Source organism: Spinacia oleracea, chromosome 3 (genome assembly GCF_020520425.1).
Source record: "Spinacia oleracea cultivar Varoflay chromosome 3, BTI_SOV_V1, whole genome shotgun sequence".
Lineage (NCBI taxonomy): Eukaryota > Viridiplantae > Streptophyta > Magnoliopsida > Caryophyllales > Amaranthaceae > Spinacia > Spinacia oleracea.
Genome location: NC_079489.1, coordinates 152,678,054 through 152,692,606, shown reverse-complemented (window position 1 = coordinate 152,692,606; position 14,553 = coordinate 152,678,054).

Below are 14,553 nucleotides of genomic sequence, written 5' to 3'. Positions count from 1 at the left end.
AATGACACGTGTTAATTTCTGGTGCGACTTTTTCCCGCCAAAAACTACTTTCCCAAAAAAGTGTATCTGTTTAATTTATTTTTATTTTTATTCTCTACCTTTTTTTATAAGCTACTGCTTATTTATGTATGGAAACAAATTTTAGTTTATAAATTATGGCAATAATAGATACGACGTAATAATAATTATTCTAAATTGGTAATATTTTAGTCAAATCGCTATGTTAATAATGGAAAATATATCACTCAATATTTTGGTCAAATTGTCATATTAGCATTTTAAATATGCATATTAGATGAATAAATTTAAATGAGTATGTCAAAAATGTTATAACTGTGCAGTAGTTTGGGAAATATTCAGTTAAATATTTTGTGAAAAAAATATATCAAAATCCGTGCGTGCACGGGATCTAATCTAGTTTCTAATAATGCACACTTTAAGATATTGACCGTCAAATTAGAGTATTAGATATCGCATAATGAAAAAGGGATGAACATTATGCAACATGGATTTTTTTGGGTAATCATTATTTTTGCTGAACTTCTCTTATTTGAACTTATCTAATTTTAACTCAACATATCTAAATTTATTTTTTATAAAATTAAATAAGTAGATATAAGGTGAACAAAACATAGTTTAATAATACTATGTATGTACATCCCAAGTTAAAACCTAGGACGATTATTCAATGCTACTCGTAGTAATATTCATAATTCATGTAATGATCTTTATTGCTGGAATTTGCCTTAATTTTGGCATTAATTGTTGTCCACAACTATTACGTACTTCATTCCAGACCAAAAGAGTGAGAAGTAGGTCCAATAGATGAATCGAAAAAGAATGAGGAAGACAGCATATACACATTTAATATCCTCATTCTATTACTAATTATATAAAGCAAAAGATGCAACAAGATTAAGAACTACTAATTCGACGGATTAACAAACTCTTGAAGACAAGTTTGCTGAATTGAATAATAAAATACTAGTCTATGCCGTGTATTAGCACGAGATTTCAATAAAATTAGTAAATAGAACATTAATTCTAGTTTCATTCTTTATTCATTATTATTATTATTTAAATTGATTAAAGTTTTTAATATTTTCCTGTTTTATTAGTAAAAAAAAATTCCTTGTTGATTTTTTAATTTCTTGTTATGCTAGTTTTCTATTTGGCTCAACTAAATTTAAAGGAATTAAGGGAATGACGTGGGGTACTTACGATTTGAGAATTGAGACTTTGAAGGTCTCTTATGGTTCTTTGTTCACCACTTTACTTTAATAATATAGATTACCGAAATACTCATTTTAGTCATTTAATTAAGCAAATTTGTCTTCAAGGGTGTAAAATGACTAAAATAGAGATTTCGGTTATAATTTGTTCATTTTTTTTTTAAAGATTATAAGCATGCAAAATGATAAAGGTTGCATAAGATTGCAAATCCTTAGCGCTGGAATAGATCCACAAGCTCCCATGTCAAAAAAAAAAAAAAAAAAAAAAAAGAATAGACACAAGCTTGATGAAAGCGACTCAACTCGTCACTAATCAGACGGATGTATACGGTGGTCATTTGCCAGCGAGCCACTAGTTTCTCGTGGTTGGCGGATGTTTTATATATGGTTTGGGATCGGAGGAGGGATTTTCTCTTCCTTGAGTGTTTTGTGAACGTATTGTTACAATTACTTATTCAAAGGCCAAACAAGTTCTTCCGTGTACATATAAAACAATGCACCTTCGTTATTGTCACAAGCGTCCATTGTTTTCGATCTTTATAAGTTAATAAGACTCGATTTGTTCTATTTCTATTCAAATAAGTTGATGAAAGCATAATTTCTTATACTCAATTGATATTCGAGAAGTGTATCAAAATCCACCAATAGAATATTTACTCAAATTTAATTCAGGCCCTGTCTTTTTGAAATTTTTTCTTCTAGAATTTCAGTTCAACTCATTTCATCTCCGATAAATCAAGTTCTCTTCAATTCAGGTTCAACAAGTTAAATTTAGTTCTGCTTAATTTAATTCAATTCAATTTAGATGTGATATAAAAAATTGCATGCAAAGTGCATTAGGGCTAATAGGAGCCAAGTGCATGGAGACAGATTTTCCCCCAACAATGATTTAGTTTGAAAAAAGAGATAAAGAAATAGTAGAGGGAAGTAGAAATAATGAGCAAAAACTCTATAATTGATATTGGAGGAGACCACTTTTGATTGTGGTAATCATAAGCTACCACCAACTTAGACATGCAACTATGCAAGTGCCCCCATACTAACTTCAATTATTCTTTTCTTTTTTTCCTTTTTTCTTTTTGTGGATCGATCGTACCCAAAAATTCTTGATTGATCGTGGAAAAAGAAAAAGGAAAACTTCGATTCATTTTACATTTTTTACTTGCCGGGTCGGGCCCACTCCCTTTCACTTTCGATCACCATTGTACCCCAACTTTGGTGGAGATCTAACACTAAATGGATTTTTAACTTCCTTTTCTTGTCCCATAATTCCATCTAACTATGTGATCACTATGTAATCGATGTACATATTTTTTTTAATCAATTACTTTAAAGTTTGTTCCGTATTTCTGTTAGTTTTCAGTTTTTCGCTTTTTATTTTGAAAGTTGAATCGTGAATTAAAAATCAGGCTTACATAAGCATGTTGATTTTTCCAGGAACAAAAATAAAAAATTGAAAACTATTTTATATGGTTTATATATTTTTGTTTTTATTTTTCTTAAAAAACATAAAACAAAAAAATACTAGGCCTTAACTAGTCAAATATATATAGTACTCCGTATATCATGATTCATAAGTAGAGGGATATAGCCGGATAGATGATCGAAGTTTCTATTTTTGTGGAAAGTAAATTTAATCAATAGCGACTAATGTTTAGACTCAGGACCAGGGCCGGCTAAAGGGAGGTCCAGCCGAACCTACAACACCGGGCCACAAAATTTTGGGGCCCCTAAATGAAATTATGTTGGTTAACTCCCCAATAACAAATATTATATGTATAACAACTGTTTTGTTATGTATTACTCCGTATGTAATCTTTGTCCCAGTTGGTAAGGACTCATAAGTGTGGTGAACGGGACCAGAGTTCAATTCTTCGCCCGCCCCCTTTTTTATTTGCTTTTTTCATGTCCATCCACCCTCAATTTTCTCAAACATCACACATAAAACGTTAAACCATGTTATTAATTTGACTCTATATTTTGTATAAATAAAACAATATTAATATAATAATTATGTGTTTTACAATAAATAATTGTCTGTAAAATTTGTTAGGCCCAATATCTGTATTTAGCACATGGCCTCCAAATTGTCGGAGACGGCCCTGCTCAGGACGACTCCTCATGTTATTGCATGGTTAACAACTAATTATTGTAACAAATGGTGACGAATTTTCGAGTGGCTTTCCTATTTTTTTGTCAACTAAACACTGAATATAAACTTCCTTTTTTATTGCTGCCTTATTTGGAGTTTGATGCTTGCATATACAGCTTTGATCATTAATATATTTAATTATTATTTCATAAAAAATTGATCTCTTGAAGTTATATACTGAGACAAACCTAACAAAATCACACACGTACCCTTTAACAAAATCCAACAAATATAACTACCTTTTCCCTAATGTAAAAATCGATCACAAAAGATAATCAAATTAACGGGTGTGAATAGCGTAAAAGATTCAAACAACATTCTCCGTATGTCTTTTTAAAAAAATAAAAAAGAAAATAAAGTAAAATTCCGTATTCATCAATGGAAAAAAAGCCTATAATGGGTAAATTACGGTCAGCTTATACCATCACACGTCTTTACATTTGTAGCAACACTGACCCCTCGTCATGGTCATGTAATTTTTTTTTTTTTTTTGTGTACCATCCGGTTCACCCTTTGGGCTAATCCGGATTCGGGGCGAGTTCTGAGTGGATAGGTTTCATTCCCCTCCCAATTGTTGTTGCGGGGGATCGAACACGGGTCCTCCCTACCAAGTTCAGCCTCAATCACCACTGAACCAACAGTCAATTGGTATGGTCATGTAATTTAAACGTTCTGCATCGTTGCTTCAAGCATTCATTCAACCTATTTGCCCAAAATAAAAATAAAAAAAAAAATAAAAGGAAAAAAAATAAAAAAAAAGGCAAATTTGTCAAAAAGGACCTTTTATAACTCAAATTTTGCAAGAAAGGACCTTATATAATTTTTTTTGTGAAAACACACCTTAAAGTAATTTTTTTTGCGAGAAAGGACCTAAGGAAAGTTTATAGCATTGACTAAGCTTTTCCGGCCATTAACTTGCACGTGAGCAGCACGTGTGGCTTACGTTAGCTAAAGACAATGATTTTCCCGACTCTTGAATTTTCAAACTTGATTTTATTTCGGTTTTTTTTTTCAACTTTAGGTTTTAAAGCTTAGAATTTTGGAGGAAAATTGGGTGTGATAAGCAAAATAATGCCACACGTGCTTCTCACGTGCAAGTCAATGGCCGGAAAAGCTCAGTCAATGCCGGAAATTTACTTTTGGTTGTCTTTCGCAAAAAAAAATTACATTAACGTGTGATTTCACAAAAAATAAATTATATAAGGTCCTTTCTCGCAAAAAAATTTACATTAAGGTGTTATTTCACAAAAAAAATTATATAAGGTCCTTTCTCGCAAAATTTGGGTTATAAAAGGTCCTTTTTAACAAATTTGCCAAAAAAAAATAAAGCATTAAATCTTAAGCAGAGGTGATGGAATAAAATTCCCACAATATATTAAATGAACCCTTCTTTTTACGACACACTCCCCTTTATTATTGGAATTTATGTAACATGAAACTACAGATAATGTAACATCAACAATTAGTCAATTATACTCCGTACTTTGTTTATTAATTTGTAAGATGAACAAAAGAGATGTTTGTGGGAGTGAACACAAAATTGGACCACATTGTGTATTATGAACGAAAAGTTGTTTATTAAATCATTTAACATAACTTTGTAATATACTCCCTCCATTCCTTTTTGTTGTACCCATAAGGAATGTTGGGGGTATTTTAAGAAAACTGAATCTTGGGTTGTATTGGGATATGGGTAATGATTGAGTGTAAGAATAATGATTGTGTGTAAGAAAAAGAATAAAGTAAAGAGAGAGAAAGTATTAAATTAATTGGGGAAAAAGTAGATATTTATTAAAGTATTGAAATAAATCAGCAAATAAATTCAGTCACATGGGGCCATGGGACCCATCTGAGATTACATGGACCAATAAGAAAGCAGCAAACAATGAATCACGTTTTTTTGGCTGGAAATTTTGGCCAAACTGTTGACTTTCACTTTTCCCTCCAAAATTTTCCCAAATTAAAAAAACAGGGGATTACATTTTTCCCTCCAAATTTTTGAGGGGTAATAAAAGTGAATTCCCTTTATAAATAGGGTCACTTTCTCCCACAAAAGAACAAAATCTGACTAAAACCAAGTTCAATAAATACACCAAAATTTCTTCCTCAATTCAGCATTAAAGAGCAAAAAAACAGGGGACTTAATGGCTTCAGATCAAGAGGATGACGATTTCCTCGGTTTTTCTGATGATGAAGGCGACGGCATTAACTCCGATTCTGACTCGGAGGAAGGTGATGATGCTGCTGACTTGGTACAAGCTTCTCAAAATACTGCTGCTGAATTTGGGGACATTGGGTTTAATGAAGATGTACCAAACAGCACTGACTATGTACAGCAAGTACCAGAAGTAGAAGGGGAAGGGCAGCAGCAAACTACCAACTTTCAAGAGGTACCCTTTCTTTTTGATTTGAACTTTCCACCACCATCAGAAAATGCATCACCTCATCATCATCAAACAGCAACACACAACAGATCATCACAAGCCAAGGACTCCAAGAATAAATAATGAATTGAGGCTAGAAATATTGGTGTTCCTGCTCAATAGAAAGATTCCAGATTCAGAAACTTTGTTGTATGGGGCAATAAGGGATGCAGTCATAGAATATGATTACACCAGAAAAACCATAGGCAAAATATGGGACAAAGCAAAGAAACAGAAGGCAGCAATGAATTCATATATTGTGCAAAGCCAATATCACAGATGTGGAAGGAAAAAGGTTCAAGTCTCCTATGACTCAATTGCAAAAATAGGCATGGGGGACAGAACATGCATCGTAGATCTTGCAAGAATGCTGAATTTGGGACCAACAACAGTATGGAGGCTCATCAAGAGGAAAATTATAAAGCCACACCCAAGTCCCTTGCATCCAGGCATTTCAGAAGCATGCAAAATGGCAAGGATAAGGTGGGCAATCAGACTGATAATGGACTACACTATACCACAAGAACCAACATATTACAGCATGTATGACTTCATTCATATTGATGAGAAGTGGTTTTATTTGACTCAAAAAAACCAGAGAGTTTATCTTGCAAACAATGAACCCTATCCACACAGAAGTGCAAGTTCAAGAACCAAGATACCAAAATTCATGTTCATGGCAGCAGTAGCCAGACCAAGGTGGGGTGAAAATGGGAAATGTGAATTTGATGGTAAAATAGGCATATTTCCATTCACAAATGCAATTGCAGCCAAGAGGACATCAAAAAACAGACTCAAGGGGACCATTGAAACAAAGCCAGTGAAGTCTGTAAATCAAATAGAGACAAGGGCAATGATGATCAACAACCTACTTCCAGCAATCAAGGCCAAGTGGCCACCACATGAAGGGGAAAAGGTCATCTATATCATTCAAGATAATGTAAAGGCATATATATTGCAAAGTGATCCTGAATGGCAACTACACTACAAACAAGATGGGTTCACTTTTGTGTTGACTCAACAGCCAGCAAACAGTCCAGATTGCAACATCTTGGACTTGGGATTTTTCAGGTCAATACAATCACTTATGCACAAGAAAATGCCTAAAACTGTGGAGGACTTAAGTGGAGTAGTGTATGATTCTTTTAATGAGTTGCATCCTAAGACATTGTCTAATGTGTGGATGACATTACAGTTTGTTTCTAATGAGATTCTAAAACACAAAGGCAACAATGATTACCAACTTCCACACAACAAGAAGAAGATTTTAGAAGATGAAGGCAGACTGCCAGAGCAAGTCAAAGCACCTATATGGGCAGTTAATGAATGCATGCAACTCTATGATGAATGGAAAGCAAACCAGTGAAGCAAAGTGAAAACAATTAGATAACTTTTTGTGTTTTGGGGACATGTTTTTAAATTGACAAGTAAAACCAATGTGTCACTTTTGTAAGCTTAAATGCTAGCATAACATGTAGGCAAAACATTTTGTAAGCATATCTTTTGGAAGCATCAATGAATGAATCTCATGTTTAAGTTTAGTAAAGTTTTTTTCTTCATTCTTATTCACATCAATATAGAGTAATCAAGGCAAGGCAATAAACAAGGCAGCATTGGCAGAAAAAGTACAAGGCACAAGAGGTAAGGCAGCATTGGCAACACTATAAACAAGGCAGCATTGGGTTCTTAAGAACAAGGCAGCATTTGCAATATCACAACTCTAAACACATCGGCTTCAAAATGGAAATAAATAATAATATCACATCATTTTCAGATGGAAATTATTCCCATTTTGAAACCGATGCGTCAAAAGATGTAATTTTGACAAAAACAATCAATTCATCATTGATAACACATGGAATATGCCTCACATAAACAAAGAATTATAAATATCTCAGAATGTCCCCAAAAATCATTGAATCAAACCCTTTCCAATTAAACTTAGCTCCTGAAAAACATCATGGATGCTAATGGTGCATGAGTTTGATTGAAAAACAAAGGGTTTGACACTCATAAAATGAAGACTCATCACAGATCACAAGGCATAAGTACAAAACTTTATCACATCACATCTCTAAACACATCGGCATCCAAATGGAAAGAATGCATATCACATCATTTTCAGATGGAAATTCTTCCCAATTGGATGCCGATGTGCCAAAAGATGTAATGGACAAGGAAACAAGAACAAAGCAGCAAAAACAAGGAAACAATGAACAAGGCAACATCATTGAATCTCAGTTAAGTTGTTTTACATCATTGACAGATTTGTTTCTAAATGATTTACAACCTCACCACCAATTCACCAAAGGGGATACTAGATCAATCAATGATGTGACATGATCTGTATTCCCTTTGGTAATTGGTGGTGAAGGACATGTTTAGAATCAAATATCTCAGGTTATCAACACATACATCACAGAATATCAACACTAACATCATTGAATATCAGAAACACATTATACATGTTTTGCAAGACATGAATTGCCTCTCCTGTCTAACCTGACATAAGATCTCAGAATGTCCCCAAGCATCATTGACACAAACCCTATCCCCTAACACTTAGCTCCAGAAGAGCATCAATGATGCTAATGGTGCACAAGTGTTATTGGAACATTGGGTTTGAGTCTCAGCAAATGAAAGACTCATCACAGATCAAGCATAACAATAACAATCAACAATGCATCAGATCACCATGAACTGATCAAAACATAGGGTTTGAACCTCATCAAATGAAAGACTCATCACAGACCTCCACTGATTCATGGGACATGAAGCATTAAACAGATCATTAACATGTAGGGTTTCATTTCTCAGACATATTGACACACATCATTGATCAAGTAGTTTCAATACTATCATATCTTTAACATTCTTCTGCCGAACGGAATGATTGATATTCACATTCCATTGTGTGAAATGACATTCACTCCGTTCGACAAAAGAAGTTAAAGGACAATTATCAAAACAAAGATCTCAGAATATCAACAATCACATCATTGAAGATCACAAACCTCCTAATATTGATCTCAGAATGTCCCCAAGCATCATTAAAACAACTCCAAACCACAAACACTTAGCGCCCGAGAAATATCATTACTGATACTAATGGCAGCACGAGCATTTGTGGTTAGTTGGACTTGTTCCTCAGCAAAAAAAAGACTCATCATCGATCACAATAAATAAAGGGACATTATTGTATCCTAAAGGGACATGCTTGGACATTAAGCATTCAACACCAGGCCACACTGAGAGGACTGAAATAACTCAAACCCTATCCCCAAATTATATTCATTTCATGCCTTTACTAATCCAAAACATAGTTATACTGATCAAATCTCATACTCACCAAAGCATCATATTTATCATACACAAAACATACCATAAAACAGGGGACATTAAGCCATCAAATCATGTTCATCACACAGACAACATTCCACAAAATTTCATAACCATATGGAAACACCATCATCCAATCATCATTATCAATATCAATATCATAACATCATTATCTAACATCAACATCCATACAACTAATCACAACATCATCATCCAAACAACAACACCCCTGGCCAACAACAGATCACAGTTGTTGGCATCCACCTTATGACTCCACAGCTAGCCAGCATTCAATAAAATGAAAAAAGGGAGAAAGGAGACAGACTTATCTAAGCATCATCAGACGCTGAAGCCGATTTTTTTCCCTTTTATCCTTTCTTTGAGGAGGGATAACCAGATGAAAGTTGTCCTGGAGACCCAACAGCATCAGCATTCTCATTTTCACACTCTCCAACATACACCAGATCAAATGAATCAGACCCACTTGGTTCCTTGCAATCAATAGGGGACAAACAACATGATTAGTGCCATCATAAAATAACAGGGGACCATGAATTAAAATCAGATTTAATCAAACAACTCAAAATAAAGTGCCAAATAATTTCAGATCACCATGGTTACCACATGCAATGAGATAAATGAGAGCAAATCACACAATAATTCCATTAAAATCCAACTAATTTTCCGAATACATCCAGATCCCATTTTTACCCAAAAAATGTGAAATAATATCCCAAATACATCCAGATCCCATTTTTAACCACATGCAATGGGAAAACAGATCAACAAAACACATGAATATTCCGATTTTCTTCAAATAATTTCCAAATAGCTCCAAATAAAATCAGAACTCAATTTTAACAACATGCAATGAAAAAACAGAGCACAAAATACAATCAGAACTCAATTTTAACAACATGCAATGAGAAAACAGAGCAAAGAATAACATAAAAAGCCCGAATGAATCCAACAGATCTCCAAAAAATTCCCAAAAATTTCGAAATAATACCAGATCTGCATTTTTAACACATGCAATGGGAAATCAGACCAACTTATCCAAAAAATAATCCGAGTTTAATGAACAATACTCCAAATAAATCCAACATTTATCAAATCCCACTTTTTTAGACATGCAAACAATCATCAAACCATTTTAATAAAACCGACATCAATAACCCTAAATAAATCGCAAAAAATCAAAAGTAATACCTCATCGGAATCTCCTTCACCGAAAAAACGCAGATCTGAGGGAGTGGGTTTCCGATCGTCATATTTTGACTCAACCTCCTCTCCTGGCTCCACTTCCCTCTTCCGAAACCATTCTTCCAAATAGTTTCGAGTACTCGTATTTTCTTTTTGGGCCAAATACAGATTGTTTTTATATTCGGCGGAGTAGGAATGCTCGTTATTGGGACAGTTGCACTTGGATCCCCAATCACAGTTGGAATCGGGGATTCTTTGACCAGAAGTTCCTACCCCAGAATCACCTCGAGTTCTAGACAAAGAAGAACCCATAAAGTACCAGAAAAACAGAGATCAGCGACGATTAGGGACCAAAAAGGGGACAAAAATAGAGGGGATCTGATCGGAAAATGAATCCGAGTAATTGTATGCAAGTTTTTCGGCGAAAACGTTTCAGATTTGTGAGATTTGGAGAGGAAAACTCATATGAGAGGCGGAAAACCTAGGGTTTTCTCAAGAACAGGGGAGGGATTTTAAGAGAGAGAGAGAGAGTTAAATAAGAGAGAGAGAGAGAGAGATCCGAAGAAGTGAGAGAGAGAAATCAGAATGAGAGGTGAGAGAGGGATATGAGATAGGGACGGGTTATAAAGGGAGGGGGGGGGGTGGTGTTAGGTTAATTAATTAAATAAGGTGGGTGGGGTAAAAGTGGGTGGGAAAGGGTAGAATCTTAGGGTATTTTTGGTAAATAGTGGGGAATCTTAGGGTAAATTGGTAAAAAAACTATGGCCAAAAATAGTAAAGATTCAGTAGGGGAACAACAAAAAGAAACGCCAAAAAAGGAAATGGGAACAACAAAAAGGAATGGAGGGAGTACTTTGTACTCCCTCTGTCTCTTTTTGTTTTTTTTACGTTTTCCTTCTTTAGTATTTCAAAATGTTCTTTACCTTTCCTTTTATATTATCACACAGATGATTTAATATTCTATCAAAATTTATACCCAATTATTATATTAACCAATTAAATCAATTTAGTCATTTAATCCCTCACACTTTTCCATAAAGACATTAACTTTTTCTCATTTTCCCCATATCAGAATTTTGATAAGAGTGAAAACATTATAAATAAACGTAATTTTTCTCGTTTACATGAAAAACTTAGAAGAATCTCAATGCACATTAATTAGTCGTTAAAACGCGTGCAAAATACCAAACGTAAAAAACAAAAAGAGACGGAGGGAGTACATATTTAGAAATAGTTAGCTTCACTTTAACTTTTACGTTTTCTAATGCATAATTTTGACAATAAATATCTTTAATTATCTTAGTAAAAATATACGAAGCATATATTTATTTTGAAAATAGACATTGAGACTAATCCAACAATTTTTTGATATGATAAAATTTAGTTTTACGTACGTGTAAAAAGAGAGTCAAAGTTAACATAGGAATAATGCACAAATTCAAAACGATGTAGCTATTTCTAAATTGATGAAGTATTATGTACTCTGTGTGGATTACTCCGTATGAGATAGGCAAGCTCTTAAATGATACCTCTGTTCCACAATACACGCAATATTTCTTTTGCACGTATTCCAACACGCTTATTTGAACATTAATATCTCTAATCTAAATGCGTATAAGTAAAATTTATATTAAAAAAATGATATTTGAAATTCTCCTATTGATATGAGTTTAACAAGATTTTACTTGACCATGTTTTTTTCTTACATACTCCCTCCGTCCTGGACTACTTGAACCGGTTTGACCGGCACAGAGATTAATACAACATAATTGACTTATTATTTAATTAGATGGTACTCCTAGTTGATAGTGAGGTACTTCCTCCGTTCCACAATAGATGCATTATTTCTCATTGCACGTATGCCAACATGCTTATTTGAACATTAATATATCTAAATGCGTATAAGTAAAAATTATAAAAAGTTGATATTTGAAATCCTTGCATTAATAAGAATTTAACAAGATCTCACTTGACTATGTCTTTTCTTACACAACAGTGAAAGAAATGTTGTCAAAGTTGATTGATGAATAGTGCGCAAAAGAGAAATGATGCATATATTGTGGAACGGGGGAAGTATTGTTTAATATAGATAGCGATATGCGTTAACTTTTTAAAGGAGATAAGGGGGTAGGGGGGAGGGTGCATGAGACCACAAAATGACATGTGAAGGGATAGTTAATATAATATTAATAAAAGTTTACCATTTATAGAAACTGTGCAAGTAATCTAGAACGCTGGGAGTAATAATGATTTTTTTTTTTATCAAAGTTAATTGATGAATAGTGACGAAATGAGAAATAACGTGTATTTCAAAACAGAGGTAATACAAAGTTCGGTGTAGGCGTGTAGCCGTATAGGGATGAACAAAACATTGAGTGATAATCAACGATAAGTATAGTACAGAGTAGATAAGATAATCGATGTGGATCGGATAAGTGAAAAGTAGGGAAGGAGTAATGATTCTATGAACAAAATTTCGTTTACAGAGAATTAATGATGCTCTCTCTAATTAATTGGCTAAAGTTTATTTATTCCGCATCTTTTTCAACTCATACATTTATTTATATTTTATTTTACCAATTATCTGTTAGTTTAGTGGTGATTGGTGATGAACTTGGTAGGAATGGCTCCATGTCTGATCCCCCGTAACAGTCATTGAGAGGGGACTGAAACCTATCCAACCAGAAATCACCCTGAATTCGGATTAACCCTAAGGGTGAACCGAGTGCTAACACCACAAAAACATAATTATATTTTACTTTAAGCTAACAATAAAATTAAATGAATATTTATTTATATTTTACTTTAAGCTAATAATAAAATTAAATTTCATCATGGCTTATGTAAACAAGAGTTAGTTACATACTTGCACCCTACAATAGTGATTGAGGCTAAAAGTAAAGAGTATGTAGCTAATTAGTTGGTTATCATGAGAACATTTTCGGAATTCTATCATCTTTGTTCTATAAGGGGATACACGAGATTAATTTTTATTTTTTCGATGTCCCTTTGTAAAATATCTATACTACCTCCTTATTGCCAATAATGTTTGTAAATATACACACCAACTATATATTATTGTGATGAGTATTTGAGGTTCATTTACTTTTTACATACCCTTCCGTCCCTTAATACTCGCACCGCTTTTCTTTTCGGGTCGTCCCTTAATACTTGCAGTGCTTCTATAAATGGAAATTTATACCAATATTATATTATTTCTCACACTTACTTACCAACCCCACCTACACCCCTATTCCCTACAAAAAATCATTTACAAATTCACACCCCCACTCACCACTCTCCACCTCTTAGCCATTTTCCACTAACTATATTAAAAAAATACCCCACTATCAACTAACACCCATTAAATTAATAAGTCAATCCAAATGTCTTAAACTCCGCACCGGTCAAACCGGTGCGAGTATTAAGGGACGGAGGGAGTACTTCGTATAACACATTCAATTTGCCGGAGCTTAACTTCGAATACATTCAGATCTCACCCGCGTTGCATACCTGGCTTATGGTAGATGAGTCTTCTAACAAGAGTTTTTACATAGGGTGAGACTCGTACCCGAAACCTCCATTAAGCGGTTTCAAATTGCTTATCACTTTAGTCAACTCTTTGTTGATATACTTCTTACTTCCTCTATTCTTTTTTATATGACACAATTATTCAGGCACGTTTGTCAATGTACGATTTTAAACATTAATATTTTCCTTTATGGATAAAAAAAAATTATAAAAAGTTGATATTTAAAAAGTATTTATTGAGACGAGTCTAATAATACCCCACACGATTATGTTTTTTTGTTATGTATAAATCACCAAATGAAGTCAAAAGAGCTTGTGTGAATAGTGTCAAAACCTCAGTTGTGTCATGTAAATAAGAACAGAGAAAGTATTTAATAGTGTAAATTTTCAATATTTATGGAGTATAAAATGTCACACCCGCAACGTATGCATAAACAATTATAGATAGAGAAAAATAAAAAGGGCAATAATGAAGAGAAGAAAGAGAGTAAGTTTGATGTTTGGGGAATTAGCAGATTAGGATATGATGGATAGAAGGAGGTAGAATGAGCAGAAGATCCAAGACAAAATCTAGAAGAAGATATTGAAAAAAGGAGTCAAAAGACAAACAAAAATAGAGAGTGAAGGCGACTTGAGAAGGCAGACAAGAGGAAGGAGGGGAGTACTATGCGCC